We start from the raw sequence: 21,140 nt of genomic DNA, 5'->3' as shown, positions 1-21,140 counted from the left end.
GATGTTCCTGACAAGGCCACTTATCCAAGTCGTAATATACGCGAATCTAAAATGAAGATTTGTAACATAATCTTCCAAAACAACGTCTAATCACTTCATCATCTCTATTCGTTAGAGAAAAAAATGATCAAAACTTGTATATAAAAATTTCAGACGTTTAAAAAGTTTCAACAAAACAAGTTCTACACAAATTTCTAAACTATACAGTTTTCTATAAATAAGTTTCGAAAGAAATAAATGTACTTTTGAAAAAATATTTATCCGAGAACACGACGTGTAAAATTTAATTTTTGAACGCAACCTTTTTCATTGTGATTAAAATTCTGATTTTATCGCGCACCACAATTAGAAGCAAAAAGTCCTGCTAAAGCAAGAATATTCTTTCGGTTGTTATTTTAGTGCGAATTGAGCACAAGCGTGAGAGAATTCTTTCGATCTTACCGCGCGTCGAACGGAGTCCTTTGTCGCCGGCGAAGAAAAGGCGCGAGTGCTCTCCGGTTTTACGAGGACGATCCTTCGGGCCGCCGGTGTGTACCCTGCGTTTTTCGCGACGCGCGAACCCCTTCACGGACTTATTGTCGGCGAAACGGCGCCCCGGGTCGAAAAACAAGCAAACTCAATAGCGACGGCGGCAGCGCGCGCAAATAAACTGCCGCCGTGACGTTTGCACATGGCGGTTGCGTAATAATATGAAGTCGGACTCTCTTATAGGTTTACTGCCTCTCTTACACACACACACACACACACACACACAACTTCTTTCCTTCCTCTCCCGCACCCGTTTCTACTTCCACCTCAGTGCATAAGAAAACAATCAGTCGGATGCTGATCTGCACACGACCTATTTCCGCTTCTTGCGGAATAAAAGCTTTTTCTATTCCCGCGGATACACGATCTTTTTTTGTCGGAACAAGAACGCGACGTTTTTACTCGAATTTATTTAAGAAACATAATTATACAAAAGAAAAAAGCTATCGGATTAAAATTAGTTTTGCGCGGTACGACACGACTTGGCGTATTTATAGCCCGCGGGCAGAAAGAAACGTTGGAACGCGCGTAATTTTCACCGCAAAAAATTCTCTCAACGATGTTGCGCGATGTGTTTTCCATTTTGGACACGACGTAATGATAACGTTTGACGCACCACCGTCATGAGGAAATCGTTCGCGCGAACAATGCGTCGGGTGAACAATTACACGCGTGTTACCACGTGCGCTGCGATCTCTCTCTCTCTCTCTTGTCCGAGGAAGGGGAAAAGCGCGGGAGAAAAATTTCGCCGTAAAAGAATCGCGAATACGTCGACGCCCCGAAGTGGACTCGGAGGGACCGGACATTTAGGTGGTCGTCATAAATTCTAGGCTTTGATGCTCAGGCGGGAAGAGAGCCCGGGTAAAACGCGGCCGGGCGGAGCTCGCGCACTGGTCGAGGTTTTTCGAGTCGCGGGCTAGTAAAACTCCGTGGGAATGGATCCTGAAACGGGGGGAATAAAACTGGGAGATGCAGGAAGGAAGCGAAACGGACCACCGAAACGTCGCGAGAGAGTTCCGGCCCGGTTTCTACTTTCAGGCTCTGAAAGGAGAGCTTGTTGCAAAAGGAGGGAGGGAAGCGGAATGCGCTCGCATTCTGCAGTTTTACACACAAGCGAGGAAGGTTGTCGAAAAAGTTTAAAGCGTTATTCGGCGAACAGCGATTTTCGCGATAATTGCAAACGCGCCGAAAAAATGAATGAATTAGGTATAGAATATCTTTGGGCACAAAAGTTTAATATGCCGCTGAATAAAAATACAGGAAAATTATGTCAAGTTAGGAAGTAATACATACCGCTCACTTTTGTCTGTGATAAATTTTATTAAGTTGCTTTTATATATTTGCTGTTATTTTCTGGTCTCTCTCTGTTTCTCTCGTGCGTCTTGAAAAGACACGAAAAATTCTGCTAGCGCTCATGTTTATAACACGTGTTTCTGTCGAGGAAAATGTTCGTGCCGATATCGCGCACAAAAATATCTCGCCTGAAATCTCCGCCAAAAAATTCGGACTTTATTGTGACTCCGAGGACCATGAACGGGAGAGGGAGAGAGTCGATTTCGGCATGCTCGAATAAATTGTACGCGAAATTCGCTTCTCCGCGGCGCGGCAGCTTACCGTGAGCAAGCGGGCTTAATTTCTCGTCGATCCGGGGGACATTTCTCGCGCGAATTGCTCGGAAAGAGTATAAATCTTCCGCGCGATCTACGATGTGTTTTTGGGGCGCAACGTGTTACCGACGTTGCGCGTTTATCGGATATTCCTCTCTTTCGTCTCTTCTTTTGGGTCTTGCGATGTGACAGAAGAAAAGAATAAAAACGGCCACTCCCAAGACTCGTTTTAGAAAAACTATTCAACATAAGCTGAATCGACATTCGTGTGAATATTACACGTAAAAAAAAAAATTTCTGTCCTCTTGTTGAGAAATTCCGAGCTCCGCGCGATGTAACTGCGCGAGTGCGAGGAACAAAAGCGTGTACATATATTCACGAAAACTGAAAATTACTTCCTCTTACAGTTTTTACATCACGAGCGTTGTGCAGCGTCGTCGCTACGCTAATTTAAAACAAGCGGATGGCATTAAATTCTTCCGCAATGCCGGGTTAATTCGAGGAAAGTCCGGATTTAAGGTTAAGTCGCTTGACCTAAATTTTTCGGCTGCCCGAGCTCTTTGAGCGGATCAAACAGTGGAAACCGCAAGTCGACAAACTGTAAGCGAGAGAGACTTGTGGACTCAGTTTGCTCATCTACAGTCGGACGTAACCGTATGTGGACTGCGTTCCGCAAAATGGATGCCTAATACGGTCGGGCGCGCCGTAACGATAAAACAGAAACTTCCATAAGTCATTTGGATTTCCACGAAAATCTACGCTTCGAAAAAATGAAATATTAGTCACCAGTCGACGTAACGCACGCGTTCCAACAGTTTCATTGTTCTCCGCGACGTGGTGGAATTTATTTAAAAAAAAGTAACCGCACAATTTTCTCAGTCGTAGAAAAAACGCGTTCTATTTAAACCGAGATGAATCGCATTCAACAAGATTATGAAGAGATATGAAGTTTTCAGATAAACAAAGGAAACACGGCTACGCGGCTTGTCCAACAAGCTACTTGGCAAGAGAGAGAGAGAGAGAGACTGCGCCGATATTACATATAAACCTCACCGATGGCATTTAGACATTTGCAATTCATATCGCGTCTCATGCATGCGCGATGGAGTGACTGCTACGACCGCTCTGTGTCATCGGTTGTGTCCCGCGTAACTGGTCACAGGCATGTACGTGTAAAGCGATCCTCCGCCCTAAAGAAATGCGCCAGCTTACTCCACCAGCCCGCTATCTCCGGCCTGTCTCGTACAAGCGCGCACTCATTGCTTCCGAAACACCGAATACGACCTACTTCCATGACGACTGGGAGACGACGCGGTATTGCGCGTTTTTCAGGCGTCTTCCAAATGACACGCGCAGATAGTTTTGCTAGTTTTCATACAAAAGTGACGACATATACATTTCGAAAGTGTACGTCTTTCAAATTTAAAACTTACGAGATTGCAAGATTGCGGTACGTAATATTCGAAGAAATTTAGTTAGAAAATTAATTGGAAGATTTGCAAATAGACAAATTAAAATATTCTACTACAACTTGGTGACTTGCCTACGTTTAAGCATCTGAAAATTCATTCGCGTTAAAAAATGTCAAATCTCGACGACAAGGTACAACGAAACGAACCAATTTGATATCTCGAAATGCGTTATTCTTTGGAAATTGGGAATGTTCGCGTCTTATCGATAACATCGAGTGGCTTTGCGAGAATTTCAATGGAGCCGATATCGCGATTGTGTGTCTGGAACTCCGGTGTTTCAATTCAGTGCCATGTAACCAGCAAAAATCGATGCACCCGTTGGTGCATTGGGAAGTCACGCCTATCGATGGTTCGTCACAAAGCATGCTATACCGGCGGCCCGATACTCCATAAAAGCCTGATCATCCGCTTACGATCCGTGCCGGCGTGAAAAACCATGCGTCAAAAATATATTTTCGCGGAAGCGACACGACAGTAATGTCCGCGACAGAAAATTGAGTGAAGCAGCACTTCGGTAAATAAATTGATATCATATTTGCATTGTCTACAAAGAGGACCATTGACGCAAAATCATTTTTAATTGATTTACCAGCTGCGCCCACGTGAGATTAATCTTGTAATACACACACCGAGTTCTCATTTACACCCCGAAAAATTGATAGCGTCCCTTTACTGAATATGCACTTGATAAATTACACAGATAAAATATAATAAATTAGAGAAAAGCGGAAATTGGAATTCAGATATTATTAACAGAACATAATTTACTAGTGAAATATTATTACTGTAAATAACGCAGTATGCAATAACAAATATTATTACGGGAAAAAAAATTTCATAATGTCGAAAGTACGTTAATAATATACGTATTTTTTACATCATTTTATATTCTCTCTCTTTTCTGGAAATAATTTCCGAGTTTTGTTTTCTTGTATTCAAAAACGTTTGAAAGAAAGGAGAATTATAAACACTTCGTGTATTTGCAAGACGGGAACACTTGTTTAGCAGCGGAATCACGAAGCGCAAACAATTTCGTTAACGAGTTCCAGCTATTAGACTCTATCTGAACTCAATTCTTGGGACAGATGTTTCCACACGCGCGGAACTACTTGCGGGCGCATAACCCGGCATTAACCTGCGTGTCACGTGCGATCACCTTCGCTCGTGCGTGTGCACTTTCCATCCCTACATGCACGAATGGAAATGCGCTTCTCTCTTCTTTGAGTCACGCAACGCCTTCGCGCGGGCATGACGACAATAAATGCTGCACCCGCGGCACACAGAATTATTTCGCCATTTCTCTGTAACAGCAGTTCCCTCACAAAGAAGTCGGAAGAAATAAACCTAGCTCTCAAGACGTCTTTGCTGAAATCCGAAATCGCGCGGACGAGAGAAAATATAAAAAATACAAAAAAAATGTACTTTGAAAAATAACTGTAAAAACCTATGCTATACTATTTAAAGCAAGCTAGGGCATTTGAAACAAATATTAAAGTCGCGTACTTTATCACGAAACTGAGGAAGGAGAATAAGAGAAAGAGAGAGAGAGAGAGAAAGAGCTTTGTGCTCGATCGAACGGGAAGGACGCGACGTGGAAACAAGGGGGTGTGCGTGCATACAACTCCTTCTCTCCGCGCGCAACCCTTACGCGCGCGCGCGCGCGCGCCCATACAGCTGCGCTCTGCGCTAATGCGCGCGCGCGCTTCTACAGCTTGTTGCGGATTATGTAGACTCTCGCTGCAACATGTGTTCGTTATATCGCTCCGACGGAGTTACCAACTCTTGACTAAGGCTTCCCTCGTCCCGACTCGCTCGCACGGCGCGCACGAGGAGGCGCGTTTACGTACCGCCTTGCGTAACAGCCCTGCGGCCGTATATGCGGCACTTGTACATTGTAAATATTTTACGTAGTCGTGAATTAAGCGGCTTAAGTGGATTAAAACCGAGGTGGGGCGCGACGAATATCCGACGGTCGCGATCTTAATTCGAACGGGGATGGCCGAGAGTCGTTCGAATATCATTACCGTCGAGAGTTCGTAATTCTCCCCCGTTACGCATACACACACATCGGTGTTTTTCTTTTCCTTCAGAGTAAATATTCTCACATCTTTCGACAATTGTTCGAAATTTTTCGAAGCTTGTAATGACCAAGATGTCCTTTCAATTTTAATCGCGCGAATCTTCTCGAGTTTTTTATTTATCGATTTTCGTAGTTTCTCTGCTCTTTTCGCGACCGTATGGTTACGTCATAATCCCCGGCTCACAAATCGTTAAACAGACCGCAATCAGAGTCAAGCGATCGAATAACGGATGATTTGAATTCAATTGGACAATTCGGTGATACGGAGAACGTATTCTTAACGTCGGAGAATCGTCTCCAATGAGATCTCGTAGCGAGAGAGAGAGGGAGAAAACAGTCGGATCGCGTCTCACATACTCTCTCGTGATCCGTCGATTTCTCGTTCCGTTAATCCCGCAGAACGTCGAATCGTCGACGAGAACGAGAGAGCGAGAAAGACGATATCTCGTAACGAACCAGGCGGCTTCCCGTTTGTTTGCCCTGAAAACGGTAATGGCGAGATCTGCTCCTTCGTGTCCCAGAAACTGAGCGCCCGAAGGATTGACGGTCGCCAAAGTAAACTCAATGCCCGCGAGTTTATCCATCGAACCCCGTATCCTGGAAGGACGGCGGCGCGATGGAAAGGATGCGAGTTTCCGGAGCACGTCGTTGTGCCCGAAAAAGTTTCCGTTCTTACCCGCGCTGAGAGTTCTCTTTTTTCTCTTTTAACCGTACATCCGCCTGACCACAATAGTAAATACTTCGCGGAGACGTTTTCCAGTACGTGAGAAATAAAGCGCCACTCTAAGAATGGACGTTCTTAATCTTTTAGTTCCCTCTCGATGCTGATGCGTTTTTTGTGTTGCGTGTGATTGCAGTTCTATATAGACTTTTAATACTTTTTTATTATTTTTACGTGTTACACGTACTATCTTATTCGCTGATAATTATTTCTTTAATCAATATCCGGTCATTTGGGACATTTAATTTGCATTTGTTACGTGTCGGCGCACATTTTGGATTTTATATTCGTTCGTGCAACGTGTCGAGTGCACGCGTGCATAGTTTTGACGAATCACTCAAAAGCCCGACGGGAAATTTTCTTCGAACTGCTGAATCAATCTCGAGAGTGTACACCGACGTGCAACGTCGAGCTGCTCTTGCGCGAAAGTTTTCGGCCGTTTCGACCGTTTTCCCATTTTCATCACGGTCGTAACTCCCTAGAGCGCGTATGGTCCGCGAGGGCGGTAATACATGTGTATGTGTGTGTGTATGTGTGTGTGGATGTGTTCCCGTTAATAGAAATAATACCGCGCGCTGAAAGTAAACAGGTGTACGGTAGCGCCCGGTTAATACGCCCAGTAGACATAATATACGACAGAAGTACGTAGGATAAACGACGACCAACAGGGCGAAGAGAGATCGGGTGTTCGCCCGCCGAGCGTGTATAATTTAATGTTCAGAAACCCGCTGCTCGTACAGAGCGTTCCAGTTTATCTTATCTCAATAAAAATATTGCGAACAATAAACGATATATTCAGGAAATGCTCGAAAATTAAAGAGAAGAATGAATTTCATTCCGAATGTGGCTGGTAAAATCGCAATTTACACTTGTGGCCAGGCAATACAGAATCACATGTATAAACGATATGTAGTTGTTGAAACAATAAAAGTCAATTAGTTTTTTGTTAAAAAAAAAAATCGGTTTTAAATACGTCGAGATATTGATTGGAAGGGAAAAAATAAACGGCGAGTTCAGCAAGTCTAGGATCAACCTGTACACGCTGCGACGTTTCATCTCTTGGACTAAGGCTGATAAAACGCGCACGTCAAGCGAGGTCGTCACTTATTTGTTACGTTAACCGCGCTGTTAAACATCCTCGACTGGTGCCCGCCATCGTTCGCAAGAATATAAAGAACGTTACGATCCAATATCTCTCGTATTGCGCGGCTCAACGTTAATATCGTGTGTAGGTGCAACTTGTGTGTTACGGAAAAAAAAAAAAAAAAACGCGTAACCTGAAACTTCGTCCGACATATAGCCGTGCTGACAGTCTTCATTGCCGTGAATATGAAGACTAACAACCGAGATATTTTAAGTACAATATTTGCTCTCCCTACCCCGATAAAACGGCAGTCCGTAAGATTTATACGGAAACTTTCAAATATTGTTCAAGACGAAAAGCGAGTCACTTTGGTTACGCCATTAGTTTGGAAATAGAAAAACAAACGCGAGTTTTGTGATATTATCTTACAGAAGAAGAAAGAAGTATAGTGGAAATATGAACGTTATTTATTGTTATTTGTAATAATTATGATTGTAATTAAACCAATTTCTTGCTAATCTAGCAAATCGTTTTTTTTTTTTGTATACACTTCCGACCGTTTAAAGGAAGAAAGTAACATTGAGACGAAGGCCTTGCACTTTCAGGTGAGATAACACCAACGCCTTGATTAGCGTCTCGGGGCGTTCGTTTGCCAAAGCCCGCAAGACCGAATGCAATTAAGCGTCGTATAGAGTCCGTCGCGTCGCGTCGCGTCGGAGCGTGTGCACGCTCGATAGGGCGGGAAGCGAGTTCGTTTCGCGAAACTGCCAATAATAATTAACGTCGGCACGGAGCGCCCCTCTCGTTCAACCCTTCGACGAGAGGGGTGAGTACGCGCGCGCCTCTGTGCGCACGAGAAGTGCCTACGGGGAGAAAGCACGTTACCGTGTAACGAACTTTCGCGGACGGACTTTGGCTTCGCTGACCTGCCAATAATTATCGACCCACGCTCTCTGCACGTATATTCGCGCGCGCGCGCAAGACAGAGACTGAGAACGAGAGAGAGAGAGAGAGAGAGAGAGAGAGAGAGAGAGAGAGAGAGAGAGAGAGAGAGAGAGAGAGAGAGAGAGAGAGAGAGAGAGAGAGAGAAAGAGAGAGATGGTGCATCGAGGATTTACGAGACGACCGCATCTCCAAGGAACCATCCTTTAAGCTGAGACGGAATACTAATCATTGCTGTCAAAACGCTGACGACGAGCTGAGAAGACGTGTGTACACGGTGACCCGCAACGACGGCGATATCTTATCCTCCGCGAAGTAACGCGACGGACATCCTCTCGGAACTTTTTGTCGGGAACTTCTCGTCGACGAAATCTAGTCGACGGATAAAAATTCGCTTAATTTTCGGCGCGAGATAACCTGTTTTATTCGTAAGCAACATTGGAGGGATATATTGTTTATTTATTAATTTAATAATTAATATGGGTAATAGGTGACGCGTTACGTTCTCTCGATTTAATGATGCCGTTTGCATAATATTTGCATGTTATTTGTGATGTGTAAATAAACTAGTCGGTATTTAGACTTGATTAATTAGCTCTACGATCAATTTGAAGTAACGTGTAATTTCATTTTGTTTGTGAATAATTATCCGATGAATATTTAGCGGGATGAATAATTCCGCGCGCAGAAAAGAAACGTGCACTTTCCTTCGATTATTACAGATTTTTGCACGTGCAAAACTTATCTAGATCGCATTGAGGGCACGATCGATCCGTTTTGCTGCACACGTTCGTGTTTATGTCGAATATATCCAAGGCGAGAGCTGCGTATGCCGCAGAGAGTTGTAACACATTGCGCGGGCATCTCCGTACGTAGCGCACACGCACACGCGCGCATACATAGGCATGTGGAAATGGGTGAAGAGTATTTTATTACCGTGCGCCAGATAATACTGAATGTGCCTCCCGTTTCCTTTCCCCCGCGCTTGCGCTATTTCGTGCATATCCACCGAATGCCCGTCGTGTAACCAACTGCACTCTCTCTGGATATGGCGTTGCAGAAAAGTACACTGTGCACTTTTAAGTATAGTGCACAGTGTCCCAAAATGCCATTAGTCATGTAAAATTTCTTTCTAATTGTAATTTAACAAATGTTTGCACTGTTTAATCGACCCGATTCGTAAATCGTTAAAAAACAATTCCCGGTTTGTTTTTTAACTTTTTAATCCGCATATACTCATTCGTTGTTGAAAAATTTGTCAATGATATTCAAAGAATGATGTGTTCTGAAAATATACAAATTTTGCACAGTTGACATTATTGGGAAAAATGCAATGAAAAGCGGACACACACTCGGCATCGCGTTATCGTTGTTACCCATAACGAGGCAGTGTGTGATGCGAGGTCTGTGCGTTCGCTCTGACGTTTCGAACGGGGAGTTAAAAAATCAACGAGAGATCAGAAAAAATATCGACGCATGTACAAAAAAAATAAAAAAAAAAAAATAAAAAAAAAAACGTCGATTGGCACGCATCAATGTTCTGTTCCTCGCGTTGCTGTATGTGCTTACTATGATACAATAAAATCAAGAAGAGTGACACACAGTAAATATATTCGTTTTTTGGGTCCGAATATTGCAACGGATAAATAATAAATACAGACTTTTGCAATCGGTAGAAAGAAACAATCTAGTTTTTACAAAATAAAATATTTACTTAATATGTTGTGTTTTAAATTTATATATACAATTTAAATAAAAATATTTAATATTTCAACAAAATGAATATTTTATTTTTTTGTAATTTGTTATTTTGAATGTTTAAAATCTTCGCGATTACAATCAAATGTTTTATACTGAAAGATTTGAAAATTTCTCGTTTAAGATGCGAAGTTATTGCTAAATGAAGAGAAGCGTGGCTTGCAAAACTCAATTTACTCGAGTGTTTTTCTTTTTTTCCGCGGCTCGAAGGTCAAATAGAAATGTTATTGTAGCTTCCGGTGGTTTTGAGCATTCTCACACCCACGTTGCATTCAGAACAGAAGCAATGGTCTGTGGCAAATGCGAAACTACCTCGTGGCTGCACGTGCATCGGTGATTAGGTTAACGGGAACGCGACTCTTTTCCCTCCCGGTTTATATACGCAGAAACGTTTGGAAAAGCAGTACTCTATAATGCTGCTCCACCTTCAAAGCCACATCGGGTCTTTTCAAAGCACCGCAAACTATCGACATCAGCGCATTTTCTTAAAACGCTCAAGGTCGTGAAAACGTTTTCGCGCACGTTGGTTTTAAAAGTTTTTCATAACGTAATAATATAAAAAACAATAATTGTATAACATAGTGATGCAAACTGAAAGTCGCGTTTGATATTATTTTGTCGCTTATCTGACATTAAAAAAAAAAAAAAAAAAAAAACAATTGCAGAGAAACATCTCGGAGATTTTTGCGATAAGTCTTCGTAATACGGCGGTATCTAATTTCGAACAATTCTGTCCTACTTGGCGGGGACCCGCGCGCAGATCCATTGTTGCAACTTTAATCACGCAGACCGTTGTGGAAATTTCGCCTCACCGTTTCATAATGAATTTCTGCGTGACATTATGTCGTGAAAGAGAAAGCGAAGTACGGAACTCGTGGTCGCAGTGGAGCCGCTTAAGCCTCGAGACTCAAGCAAACGTTAGCATTTTCGCGCAAGACTTGCTCGTGTGCGTAATCAAACACCACGACGCAGGAAATAACTCGGTGTGTGCTTGCCGGTATATAACTGGTGGAAACGTTTGGTGCAAAAGCGATACATTATAACTCCGCGTGCGCGTAATTCGATTAACTTCAGTTAAATCTATCTGGGAGACGCAAGTGCAATTTCGAAAATAATAATGTAAATAGATATTTACTAGATAAATAATTATTATACATATAAATATCAAACGTAACAATTTCTGATGTTTTAGGTATGTTGTGTTTCAAAACGTTTTTAAATATTATTGTAGTTCCTAACTTTGCGTACATACATATTTTGTTGTAATTTCTTTAATAAATACCCGGCTGTTGGGACACTTATCTTATTACATGTATGCAAGTTGCAATTTGCATATTATACGCGTATCTATGTTCAACTTCAAAGTAATATAATTTTTTTTCTGACCAACAAGAAGCCGGAATGTATTCCTACAGAATACATTGTAGATATCTAGGTTTGAAAAAAGTCAGTCTCGTTAAAAAAAAAAAAAAACGCGGGCAACATTGAGCGGATTTTCACGACGGATTTGCCAGCAGGAAAATTCCCCGTTAAACCAGGCGGCAGCGCTACCACGAATTGTGTTTTCGCGAATGAGAATTAAAGTCGAGGGTTGGCGGCGGTGCGAAATTAGTAACTACGGCTTCGCCTTCTGACACGAAACGACGTAATGAGCGCTTTCGCGTGGGAAACAAAGGGCGCGAGAGTAACGGGGGAAGAAAGGAGGGCTTCGGTTTCGAGAAGAGAAAAACCAGACCGCGCGCGCGAGCGGAGCGCGAACGGAAAAAAGAGGAACGGGAAAAACTCCAAAAAAGCTTTCTCTCTTTCTCTCTTTCGCAACGCGATCCGCAATCTCTTCTCGAACGCTTCTTCGTCGCGGCGACGTAAGCACTTTCGCGTGAGAAGAGAAGTGGTTCGCTCGCGCACGTAGCCAGACATCGGCAGCGCGATTCGCACAGATACACCGCAAGCGTCGCGCTGCTTGTCGCAGTGGTAGGCACACACCGCACCGTTGCATTTTTCAGCACGCCTCAGCACTTTCCACACTTCGCTCTGATCTTCGCCGGGATCTCCCCGCCGTGCGCAAGTGTGTGTGTTTGTGTGTGTCGCATCCGTCATTACACCCCCTGAGAAAATCTCCGAGTTTTTCGAACAGCAAAATAGCGCGGGGATAATTGTATCACTCCACATCGTGTGTGTTCTTGAATATCGTTGCTATTCACAACGTTACGATACACACATTACGAGACATGGCAATAAAGTCTCGATTTTCAAACTTGGAAATGTTTCTTTGTCACTTTAAATTACTTCGAAATTATTGAAATAAAAACGAGGTATGTATATTTTATATGTATCTGTAAAAAAAACATAATATCTCTGCCAATGTACATAATTTACTGTGTTTATCTTAACATTCGTTTACGTACTTGTCCCTCGAGCGCTACTTAACAGGTGTAAAAATCCAGTCGATCGTGTAGTCAGAATAAATATTCTGACCGTTACTCGAATGCCAATGAGACATAAAAGATTCCATCAGTCGGTTCATAAATTATTTCTGGAAGCGCACGACGTGTACAAAACGGAGGAAGTACCGTTGCGACGGCTTTGACTTTAAAAAGATTCTTGTTGCGAGAAGAAGCGCGCAGCAGACGCTCCGGCTTTACGCGCGATAAAAGCATTTACGCGCTCGAATTCCGTCCCACGACGACGTTGTTGTTTACGAGAAACACGTAGCCACATTGAGATGAGGATATTCCCGGCGCCATGCTGCGTGCTCATAATAATTATCGAACGTAATGTCGCACGATCGAGTTTTTTTTGCGACACAACACGTGCCGTACGCGATAAATGTTAAAATGACATGTGCGATGAGCAGCGGAAAGTCATGAGAGAAGAGGAAAAATCGCATAACTAGCGTACTTAGCATAATTATTCTATTAAAGCGCAAAGGTCCGCTCAAACGTAACTTGCATTGCGTAAAGTATGTCGAGATCAATATAAAAATAATTTATTCAGATTGCCTGCTTCACATTTCTGCTCTCCGTCAAAAAAAGAAAAAAAAACATTCATGTATGCAAGCATTACTCGTCAAGGTGCATAATGTATACGAACGTTATGATGCAACGAAGAAGTAACGAGAACACATATAATAATAACGAGAAGCGGAATACGATCCATCTTAATGAATGCTTCGCGAGACACATCTCGCATTAATATCCTCATGTGTGTATCGTTTTGCAGCGATAAAGGCACCGACGGCTGCAAAAGTAACGCGCGTATATAATAGGTCTTCGTTACGATAATGTCGCAATTTGATGAGCTTAACGAAAACAAAATCTTATCTAAGACGTTCACACAGATTATCGAAGTGTTTGTTTCTTGTTACACTTTCGCGCGATGCAAAGAATACGTACTAATCTAATCTTATTTATTTTACGCTGTGCCACGAAAAAAGATTTGCTAGAATAATAAAAAGATTAGCTACCATATAACCAAGAAAAATTTGCTAAGCCTATTGAATTGTCTTTTGTTTTGCCAACCAAACATTTTGTTGATGAAACAAAAATTTCAGTAGATGCAGCAAATTTTTAATAGCGAAATTTTTCTCGTGTGTATATTACGCGTCGATGCGCTCCGATTCTTACGTTGTTTTTACGCGAATAATCGTCGAATAGAAAAAGTCAAAAGAAAATAAAAAATATCTTGTCATAAAAAACTGGATTAATCGCCGTCTTTTATTTCTAGGCCTTCAATTAGCCATTCGTTTTGGTACACCAAAAGTAATTTCCGTGCATATGCGACGAATGCTGATGGGGGAAAGAAGGGGGAAGCAGATCATGTAAAAGCGCAAAACCAGCATGGCGACGAACGCGCGCTGGAAGCTCTCGCGAATGCGTTGTAATCAACTAGCGACGTAGTAGATTGGCTGTCTCGCAAAAAATTGCGGCTATCCGAAATTCCGAGATTAAACCAGAAGCGACTGGAAAAACTGTCGGAATCGCGAAAATACAGCACACGCACCGTCGGAACCGGCGCCGCGGATTATTTCCAATCAAAACGAATCGTTTTAAATCCCTTTCCTCCTCCCTTCCCGTGCGGGATAAACCAATCGCGTCCTCCTGCCCGCTCACCGATGACGCCCGAAAATGAAGACATCAATTGCGGGGGGATGTTCGCGTCCGACAAAACTAATTAACTAATTCCCCCGACGCTCTTGTCGCTTTTCCCTCTCTTTTCTCGTTTCTCTTTGAATAAGATTTGAAGACTGAGTTTTTGCCGAGTTAAATGACGGACTCCCCTCATCATGGGCGGAAGAGGATTTGGTCTCCTCTCTTGCGAAACGAAAGGGTGTTATTAAACTTGAGTTACGACGTAGCGGGAAACCATAGGTCCGACACCGCGATTCGAAATTAGATTTGTCCTGTAAAACGGGGGGTGTTAAGTGTTGATGTTCGTCCCGCGCCTCAGAGAAGAGTGGCAGTAGTTATGTTTCGACTAAACTGAGTTATCGGCTTTCCGACTGTTTAATTCGTTCTCGGCGTTCTCTGCGCGTCTTTCGCTTGTGAAAAAAAAACAAAAAAAAAACCAATGCCATTCACAGAAGAAAAAGTTTTGCTATTACATGAACATCGGGAAACGCTTGCGGGATACTTATTGGGTGTTTTGTTTTACCAGCAAAAGTTATTGTCGATAAATAAAAATTTCATGTTTGCAAAACATTCGGTTAGTAGAACAAGATTGGACTTAGCGATGTTTCTTTCTTGCTGTTTCAGCGAAACTATTTTTTTCCGCGTAAACGAAACGAATGTAATAAATAAACGTAAGGTATATAGTTTTATTTTGTCGGTGCGCGACACAATTCACGCGCGTGTGCGCAATGATACGCACAATTGGCAAGCATACAGAAAATGATTTTTAAATAGCGCGTTGTTGTTTTTTCAAGTGCAAAGCGTATAAATAGAACGGCGTCGCGCAGATGTTAACGCGCGCACACAATGGAAATCGCGGTCCCTCCATCAGACGCACACGCGTGTCGTATTTGCACTTTGATACCGATCAGCACTAGCGACGTAGTACATCCGTTTGATTTTTAACGCGCGAGTGCCGCGCTCGCGAATTCTCAATTCGATCGCTACACGTCAGTGTCTGAAAAACTGGACCAACGCCAAGCATATTCCGCCACGTTTTACGTGTCATGTTACATTCACGTGTGAACGACGCTTTAATATCCGAAGAAATGCGAAGAAAAACAAACGCATCGGGAGTGCACGCGAAAAGATAAAAAAAAGTCGCTTTACAAAACGGAATGTCAATCGACACTTTTCGAATTAAGCTCACATGGACGCGAATAAAAGATGTTTCTGAATCATTAATCGCGCGTTCGATTGGTATGCGTGCCGCGGCCTTTTAAATTAGCATTTGACCCATTACGCAGCATCAATCTAATAATACGATGGAATTGCTGTCGCAACAAAATCGACGCTTGTTTACAGCGCGCTTTCGAAGGCGCTAATATTTGTTACTTGTCACGTATCGCACGGTACCTAATATACGAAATCAACTCTTGCGTAATTACATTATTACGTAATTACATTAATATGTAAATACATGTAAATACATTACGCGTAATTATACCGATATTACAATTGTCTCTGGTTGATTTATACCATTACGTTGTAAATAACAATAAACGTAACGATGCAAAATCCACACTCGGCATGTGCGATGTAACGCGGTCGTTCACCGGCAACGCGAGATATGCACTTCGAGAGATTCACGGAATGCGTTCTGTTTGTTGCTGTAAAAATGTCGAGTGTATCTGTGCAAAAGCGGGCGAGTGCGGATCGCGAAACTTCACGACACCGTAACCGGATCGTGGTTACTAAACTTCGCGTGCGCTAACAAGACAACAACGACGACGATGGGATAGTTTCGCGACTTTGCGTTATACGTAAACTTATTCTGGGTTTTCTTTTGGGGGAGGTCCGCGTAAATTCGAGTGCCTAATTATAGAGGTGCCAGATAGAAGAGGCCTTTAACGTCTCCCGGCACGCCCTCCCCTTTCTCCCGTCTGCTTCTTCCCACGAGAAACTCTCCTCCTCACTACCGTGGCGATGGTGCGAAGGGTTGCCTGGTGGAAACACTTGGCTCGCCACGAACTAAGAAGTTTCAATTTCCGAACATAGTCACGGCACGACGGTGTTATTAATGCAATTAAACAGGATTTCCTTCACACGATACGACCCTGTTGACTACGTCGATAGAAAGTAATCACGAGCTTTACTATGTCTTAACCCACTATCGGCGTGTCACCAATATTCGAAAACCGGATCACCAAACTTTCACGGACGAAAGATCATTTCGGTAACCTTGTTATATTTTTATAAATAGACAATTTTTTTTATTTTAACAAATAAACGATATGGCAAACATTTTATTGCAAAAAGTTACGCTTTGAATTACTTAGAAAAGTATTGTAGAAAAGTGTGAAACGTACAGAGGCCGTTTTCTATTGAGAACAAAATTGGAAACTTGAAATTCAATGAATATTCAATAGTTTTTACAGTATAAAGAAAAACTGGTGCGATATTTAAAATATATATCAGAGCTTTCTGCTCAAAATGACATTTCACTTTCAACTATGAGACGCGGCAATATGTTATTGACATGTTTATATCTACGGCTGTGATGTATTAGAGCTACAGCTGTTGCGTGCAGTCACACGAGCGATAATGGAAGTTCACTTTCCTCTCTCATATGCGTCGATGATCATGCAGCTTAGAAGCATCGTCATTCTCCGTTTTCGCTTCCGCGCTTATCTATCGCTTCGCGCCTGAACTCCCTGTGCTCTCGTTCGAACGTCACCTCCTATCTCTCCGTTATCACACGTTCGAGTCTTAATTGAAAACAGTATACTCAGGTGATTTCTGTGTATATACTCCCGCAGGTAAAATTTTTTTATCAACATGTGTGCTGTAGCGCAGCAGTTCTATAACTATAAAATGTCGCTATCGACGTGTCGTCGCGCAGTTTTGTGTTTGCGCAAAATCATATTAAAGATATCGTTAGTAAATTAGAGAATCGCTGTTTGTTGGACGCAAACCAAAGTTGCGTATTTTCAATTTTAAATACATTTACAATTCAATGTAGCGCGCAGTCTTTTAGTTAAAAAACATTAGTTGCCGTGTCGTAATATAAACTTCAGCAAATTGCGACAAGTCAAATTTACCATTCGCAATGTAGTTATACGCAAATACATTATAAATATATTGTTAGAAAGTTGCGATATAAAAAATATTTGTTGTTTTCAATATATGAAAAATAAGAAAATAAACATGTACTTTTATGTGTTGATGAATAATATTACGATAACAATATCGTAATGTATTCTCGGTACTGAAATTATCACATGCTGCACATAAATACGTGACGCTAATGCTCGCAGTTCAAACATACGCGTTTCCTCGTGTGTCGAGGACAATTAGCTCGATGTCACGATGTTGAGTAGCCAACTAACGACGGATCATTTTTTATTCGAATTACGGAGGCACTCCGGAGATTCCGCCGGGAGTTTCGAAAGCGGGACGCGCATACACAGGACGATGACGTCGAGGACACGAGAGAGAGGACAACGCCACTTGTTTTGGCGCATTTTCGCTAATACCGCCGAGCACCGTGCTCACCTCCGCCCGAGTTCGTGTCCCGTCTACAAAGTGAGGAAAATAGCGACTTCGGACGAGGCTATTTCAGACCTCCATGTGGAGAAACCCTCTTCTCGATTCGCGGCGCAAACGCGAGAGAACTCTCTCTCGCGCGCGCAAACGACAATTCGCTTGTCCGCTTCTCGCCCGTGTCGTTTCTCACCATCGAGAAAGAGAAGAGGTGTTGCAGAAAATGCCGGCGAGTGTGGTTGTGCTGGCTGGCCGCGCCGCGCGCGACTTTGGCACGAACATCACGTGCCGCGATAAAGCAACGTGCCTTCGAGTCGCGGGAACGCGGGGGTCGACCTACAACGAGAAAGTCTTTTCGGGGAGACTCGACACATCTCGAATCACATTTCGCGGATTTAACCCTCCGTCGTACGTGTGACGACTTTAGCCCCTGGGGGGCTCGCTAAATGCTCGTTGTAACACGTCCATCGGGCACGGTCGGAAAGCGCTACGGAAGTTCGAGATTGTCGCGAGATTTTATTTGGCGTAACGAGACACGACCCGAGAAATGGAGTTTCTTTCGGAGAAACTAATAATTTCAACTAAATCCGAAAATGTTACATCTATATTATTATTTATTGTATGTGTTTATCTTTTGCATTGTTTTGAATATGGGCGAATATCTTATCTCGCGTGACCCGCAGATAAGATGTAATGGAGGTTCCGAATCAGGATTTCAAAAGCGTTTATTCACAGTTAAAACGAAGTGACTCACCGATAATGAATTTTAGCCACGTTCACGCGGCGGCAATTATAATCCACGATATTACAAAACTAACTGGTTAATTATTAAACATTGAGAGATTAAGAGAGCACGCAGGGAAAATTGAAAACGGTAACCATTTGAATATGTAATATTGTATTATGGTAATATCAATATCTCTTTTATTAATGACCACATATAATAATTAAATCTGAAAATAAACGATTATCGTGTTTCAGGGTGTACCACGAAATATGTGTAATTGTTTATTTTAACGAGTCGAAACTTCCAAACACACCGCAATCGGAGACATATAAACGAGAGACGCGCGCGAGCGTGTGTGTATTTTCCCTAAAATCCATGTAAAAAAAAATAAATCCTTAATCGCGATGTGTAATTAATTCCACATTTGTTTCGTGGAAATGAAATCAGGGGTCGATTAAATCTCGCTCATGTATCGTTAACAAACGCTTTAACGCAAACCTCGAGGCTAGATTACCGAAATGTGTGTATATTGTGCCAGTTTCAGGAACAAGCGGCTCATAGACGGCGCGATGTTTGCGCGCGGCCGATTCATGAATGCGCCACATTCATAATTCTAACGTTGCCGATGTGTAACGTCCGTGAACAAAGTCTAATGCGGCGTATAACGAGGCGAACGATCCAAACGCGACGGCAATCGATACGATACCATCGCGGGAGTGTATGCACACCTAAAACCGAGCGAGTTATAAACGTCGTCGAGCGTTCGTGACAGTATCGGAGTAAAGAAGGCCAACGGCGACGTTTGTACAAACAATTACTCGCCGTTCTCTATTAATAGATATTATGTAAAAGAACAAAAGTGCGACACGTGACGTTACGCGACAGAGAGCCTTCGTAACGCGGAGTTCGAAGGCGGAATAAAAGTGACACGCGTCGATCGTGTTTCACGCGTGTTTCCTCTCTTCAATCCACATGTCTCTCTCGCCAAGAGCTCAAGGACACGCCGTGTGCTAACAATCGATAAGAAGTGACACTCTCGTCGCGCGTAATCGTTCGATTCAATATTTTTCACACTCGCGATCGCGCAATCGAGAAAAGACAAATACATCTGACTCTCAAGAAAAGAGAGCCAGCGTTTCCACAAATTACCTCGCGTCTTTGATTTCGAACGAATCACTGACTGTCTTCTCGTTGACTGTGCGTGTCAGATTTACTCACGCTGGCACGATGCGAAAAAAACACGTCAGTGTCACGCGGATCTCGCAATTTTCCGGCAAGAAGTAACATCAGTCCGATTGCGCTCGGGTCGCGTTTTTCCGAAAATCTTCCTGAAACATGAGTCGCACAGTTGGCGGAAATTTGGAAATTCACGTGACGCGGAACGGGATAGAACGCGCCACTTTGAAGTCACATTAGGTCGCAAGTTAAATGCTGTTAAATGTCACGTGTCGGAACAGTCGGACGAATGTAGGAAATGCGTGATGTAAAAGCCGTGTCGCGCATCAAGAGAAACGGGGAGGGAGAGAGGATATGGGAAACGTGGGAATCGGACACGGCCGAATAACGCGAAAACGCTTACGGTGACCCGCGTGACTCGCGAAACAGCTGTCATCTATCCGAACGACTTCAACAGCCACGTTTGGCGCCGAACGGCAAAATGTGTGTGATCGCAAATAGTTTACCTACCCGACAGTCATAATCCCAAAGCTGGTCTCTTGCTGGTAATCAACGAGCCTTCTCGGGAGCACTGCGTGCGTTTTATCCGCACCCGGCGAGAGCGACGTATCACACCGGTGGCATGTTACAAATCATCACGTGATTACGCGAGGCTCGGACGGGAATTCCAGCTGCTCCTAATCCTCCGCGATAATTATCCCTCGCCGATCAATCGACGCATTACTCGATTACAGTTCAGGATTACTGGAGCACGTTCACGTCCTTCGCGGGAGGTTCACGCAACACGAGTCGATAGGTACTTCAACAGTCCTTCGCCGGATCCTTCAATAATCCCTTCAACGATCAGGAGCGAGTCAACAATGAAACAAACTTGGCTATCGGAGCGGAACGCTCGTATTCTCCGCTCGACGATGATCCGCGTAATCGGTTCCGAACAAGAGCGGTGTGTGCGCGTCGCCTAACCAACAGCGATCCTTTATTTATCACGAGAGAGACGATCAAAGCACTCGAACAGACGCGCTCTTCGCGAGACTACACCGCGACACAGGTCAATGAGTACTTTTCCCGAAAGCGTCTCGGGTAATCTCGCGGCGGAGCCACGCGGCGCGCGAACCGATTTCGGAGCTATCGAGAGGACACTTTGAAGGTAAGGGAGGAGGAGACCAACGGCGAAAGGGGGAGCACACTTGCGGATGAGGGAGATCGCGTCCGATCTGAAACGCGAACAGGTGGGCAAACACGCTCGACAAGTCACGCCGCGCGCGGAACACGCGAGTCTCGCGCACCGAGCTCCGTGGCACCGATATGTAACGGGAATACGCACGCGTCGTCGCGACGGCTTGACGTCGACTGAGGTGGCGCGGGTTCGGCGCCTCGCGCCTGTCCGCCCCTGCTT

At 43.5% G+C, this 21,140-nt stretch overlaps 1 protein-coding gene across 20 annotated transcripts in view; it reads right to left on the bottom strand.

The window, feature by feature from the left end:
* The window catches only part of LOC109852009 (CUGBP Elav-like family member 1), a 406,212-nt gene that overhangs the window by 273,924 nt on the left and 111,148 nt on the right, over positions 1-21,140 (bottom strand). For 2 of the 20 annotated variants that reach the window (XM_020422725.1, XM_020422731.1), the window contains exon 1: positions 20,255-20,994. The exons of the other annotated variants lie outside the window; for them this stretch is intronic. The gene's annotated coding sequence lies outside the window, so the exon portion shown is untranslated. Of the gene's footprint in view, positions 1-20,254; positions 20,995-21,140 lie in introns of those variants that run through there. 20 annotated transcript variants of the gene reach the window in all.

This window comes from Pseudomyrmex gracilis, unplaced genomic scaffold (genome assembly GCF_002006095.1).
Source record: "Pseudomyrmex gracilis isolate BER0280 unplaced genomic scaffold, ASM200609v1 scaffold_23, whole genome shotgun sequence".
Taxonomy (NCBI): domain Eukaryota; kingdom Metazoa; phylum Arthropoda; class Insecta; order Hymenoptera; family Formicidae; genus Pseudomyrmex; species Pseudomyrmex gracilis.
The sequence above is the reverse complement of the archived record's forward strand: the minus strand, read 5'-3'. Positions and strand labels throughout refer to the sequence as shown.